Source organism: Haliaeetus albicilla, chromosome 10 (assembly GCF_947461875.1).
Source record: "Haliaeetus albicilla chromosome 10, bHalAlb1.1, whole genome shotgun sequence".
In the NCBI taxonomy this organism is placed as follows: Eukaryota; Metazoa; Chordata; class Aves; order Accipitriformes; family Accipitridae; genus Haliaeetus; species Haliaeetus albicilla.
In genome coordinates, this window is record NC_091492.1 from 40,377,599 (window position 1) to 40,382,210 (window position 4,612).

The following is a 4,612-nucleotide window of genomic DNA, read 5'->3' on the forward strand; positions in this document are numbered from 1 at the left end:
GCTCATACCACAGCTGGGCAGTTGACGACGGAGTGATGAGACAGGCTTGTTCCTGTACCTTCATAGTTTATAAATACCTTGTATCAGCCTGTTTATTGGATCTTTTTGAATGTTGAGATGGCATTTTTGCCCCAAGAAGCTACATATAAGGTGGGAAGACTGGTTCCAGAATAGCCATCCTTTAGCAGACTGTACACAGCTGTTGAACATCACTGCCAGCATTGCCTGTCTGTGCCTCTGGCTCAGTTTGGTGCTGAAGAATCCCAGCTTGGCAAAACAGAAAAACAGTAGGATTTGAAGAGCCCTTTCCAAGAGAGAAACAGCTGTTCTTATTCACAGGAACTAAATAATATATCATCTTTTGATGCTGGGGTACTGAAAGGCATCAGAGCGAAACCCAGGAGAATATAAAGAGGACAAAGGTGCAACAAACTAAATACTATTTTATTCCAGCATCCTGTATTCTGAAATGCAAAATCTTTATTTCCTAATATCTGGTCATGGTGGATTGAGTTGATGCAGAACTCAGCCTCCTCCGCTGCTTTTACTGCTGTCTTCTGGAGGACTTTAAGTGGTAGCTGGTGTTCTGCTTTAGCAAGGTTGTTAGCAAATAACAATTACTTAGCATAGATTTTTTGTTTGTTTGTTTTTGTCACTTTGAGGTTGGCTATTAGGCTTTTTCTGATTATTGTTTGATATGAAAAGCTGACTTTCTGCTTCATGTTTAAAAGGTTTATGAATTGTACTATGCACTATGCCCCAACAAGTCTGCACCTCTCCCTTTGTTTCCAAGAAAGTAATTGCTACGAGCTGTTTTCATCCACTGACACAATTCATAAATGCTGCATCTGATCCATTTCAAAATTTCAGAGAATCAATGCAAAAGACTCACTACTCTGAGGAAAACTGGATAGCTGAGTGATGGAAAGAGCAGACAGTAGAAAATATTTTACCTTACTACTTATGTAATTCATTCAATTATAGAGGAATTTGCAACAGTAGCATAAACCCACCTTTTATTAAAAAGCCATTTTTTAAACTTTAAGTTCATCTGCAGTACTTAAAAAACACAGGAAAAAAAGAAAAGTAGCCTTAACCCCTTTTTTGCCGGAAATGTTTATTCCACAGAAACTCTTTTGCATGGAGTTTCCGTTCCTCTTTCAAGACTCGTATTTTAGTATCCAGCCTTTAGCTAAAAATGCCTAAATACAATTCCTTGGCAGACCATAAACATTGCGTCATTGCAACAACCTCCCACCATGTTTTTTTTTTTGTTTGAGGAAGAATATACTGGTTTTGTAGCCTTTTCCTTTCAGGTAGGAAAGGAAGTTTAAAAGTGTAAGAAAACAATGTGAGCCCCACCAATCACCATCAGGAATGGTGAACAGCGCTCCAGAAAGAGTGATTTGACCATGTAGGGACCTCCAGAGCAGCCAGAAATTGTCATTCAATTCCTATATGAGCATTAAGTTACTTCACTGTTTGTCAGTGTTATCTCTTAATCACTTATCCATCACAATTCTTAACATGGAAAGGCTGTTTAAAAATCAGAATCCCACAACAGTCACTGTAAAATATTTCTTGGCCTCCAAGCAAACAGTATAGAACTAATTCTAGAAGAATTAAATAAAGTAACATGTAGGCTGCCATTGCTGAGTTCTTCAAGACAGGAATGAACACACCCACTCAGAGCAAGAACATCTTAAATCTGTAAAGTACCAAAATCGTGATTCCAAATTAAAAAATAGACAGGCAATCATATCTAAATTACTTTTAGTCTTACCTGGAAGGGTCCTTCTACATTAAAGCTGTCATTGCTTCATCTGATTCTTTTATTTATACTCTGAACAAAGTGCTACTATTGTTCTTTTCTCCCCTATTCATTCTTGCCACCATGCCTATAAGGCTGCAGTGCACAGATTATTGTTTACTGGAACTTTTGGAATAAATCTTCAAAAGAAAAAAGACAGAATTTATTTCAAGTTCAGTCATACGAAGAAGCCAAGTCTACCTCTGTATCTTAATTCACCAGAGTTAGTAAAAAGTTGTTTTTTTTTTAAAGAGAGCTTACATAATTTTAACAGACATATTTTGTTTAATCTATTTTAATACTTAATTTTGATGCTTCAGTCTGACAGTATTTGTTTTACTAAACTGTAGGTAAGAGCAAATGGTTTTATTTTGCTTTTAGATAACAAATCATGGAACTCTGTAGTACGTTGTAGCTACATCTGTCAGCCAACACTGGGCTGCAGGAAAGCACCTTATACTTCCCAATGACTTCTACAGCAGAGATGACTGGAGCAATAGCCTCAGTGTGTGGATTTGATATGAGCATGGTCTTCCCAAGTGAATTGTAATTTGCAACTGGCATTGAACTGACCTATTAAAAAAAAAAACCAAAACACAAACTAACAAACATCCCTGTTTCAAAAAGGGGGCTGTTTTCCACTCCAGTGGAAAACTGATTTAGTGATGCTTCTCTCCCCAGATGGCTGCCTGCCATTTTGTTACATAGTGTATTTTCAACATCAATCTAACCTTATTTATTCCAGAAAACTCCAAACAATAACTAGACCTGTTGTCCCCAAAATCACAATGGTATAGCAACATACGAGTATCTTTCAACGCCATCTAGCTAACTCCTAAATTAATTCACATTCTTACACCTTTCTGGAAGTCAGCCAAAGAGATTTATGGGTATGCATGGCTCTGCTACTCATCAATATTGGATAGGGAGATGTCTGTCTGGCACATCTCTGTTTCTGGCTGATCTCAGGGACAGAGATCAACTAAGAGCCTACTACTTATATTAAGACAGAATGAATCTTTTTGGGCACTTTCCCTTGATGATGGTCAGATTTCCAGTTTCCGAATATAGTGCATGGACAGGATTGAGTCAGACATTCTTTAACCACAAATCAGGATACACAATGTTCTGCAGCACACAGGAGGGTGAGGAATGCCAAGTTTCTAAATGAAATTCCAACACATGGCAATGAAGCACCAATGACCATCCCACAAGCAAGCAAATTATTGTTGTAGTAAACTAAAGGGTGTCTTTCCTGTGGATTTGTTGATTTAAGGCAAGGAAAAAAGTATTCCTGTGAACATCTAGAATTCATTCATCCTAAAACCAATATAAGATTAAATTCTAATAATAAGTTTTAATTGTGCTCTCAAAAGAATTTGGTATCTTCAGTATAAAGGTATGTCAGTTCATATCTTCTTTTCGAATCTAGGTAAAATATAATTTGATATGGCCACCTTTTACATGATTACCATATCTAAATTCCAGATTAACTGAGCATTTTGTTATATGCAATTTCCAGATGATAAATTGCACCTGTCCTATTCTAGGTTTTATCTTCTAAAACAGAGTTCAACATTGCCTTCCTTTCCACAACAATAAAAACATGCAAGTAGTTTTTAGCTACATTCTAAACAAAACAATACGTTTATTATAGTTGCTCAGACACTTTGTCAGTTTTGCTTTAATTAAACCCCTGTCACTTGTTGCTCTGCAACATATAATTCCCATTAAGTCATGACAAATTTAGTTTTCAGCTGCTTTAGGACATGTTAATGTGAACACATCAATATTCATGTGTCTTGACAGATCGTGAGGTTTAATAAATTGCTTTCTATAAAACAATTTTTTTGGAATCAAGGGTGTTCCTGTGATAGCACAAAGGAAGCCTGCAACTGAGATATATAAAAGATCATTCACTTTTCACTGCATTAGTGAAAATTAAAAGTTAGTGAATTATTTCTCCAGAAAGTAATGAGGTATTTGTTTTAGGATAAATATAAAAAAAATAAATGTGGAAGACAATTTGGATTTAAAAAAGCTTCACTTTCATGTGGTTAAATGCTCAGTTTGCACATAAAAATAGTGACCCAATTCAGTTACCATTTCATTTTGGTCACACCAGAAATTTAGCATGATTATGTTTTGGCTTACAGAGAAATTCAACATATGGCTGTATGTTAGGAGAGTTTGGTAAGAAAACATGGGTAGTCACTGAACGGTATGTGCTGGAAGGAGGAATCCTCAGAACTGGGATTAGGTCTGAAGAGCATCACGTGTCTGTTTGCATTTTTATAAATAAATAAAAAGATAGATGATGGCTATGTATCTAATAGGAAGGCTATCATGTGCATTTAAAACACTATTTTAATGGATTTTACTTCTGTAAATATAAAGAAAATAAAAGCAATGTATAAAAAACTCTGCAGTGAACATTAGCACTTATATAATACTATTATTAGCATATTGCTAATACAAACAAAAAAGGCCTTTAATATTTCAATCAAAATAACCTTGAGGAATATTATCAGATGTAGCTCTGTACCTAACTTCTACTGGAAGTCTAAGGAAGAAACACCTAACAGCCATTTAGGTCTTTTAAAGTTTCATTTCCTTTCTGCTTATCCTAGGAGAATGATTGCAGAGTGGACTTCTTCCAAAAATTCTGAGGAGGAAATTAAAAATACTGCAGAAGGAAAGACAATATAATTGTTTCCCTGGCGATTATATTTCTTTGCCTTCATATCTTTCTCTGAAAAGGATTTTACTTACCTCTTCCGTAATTGTATTCCTGAAGATGTA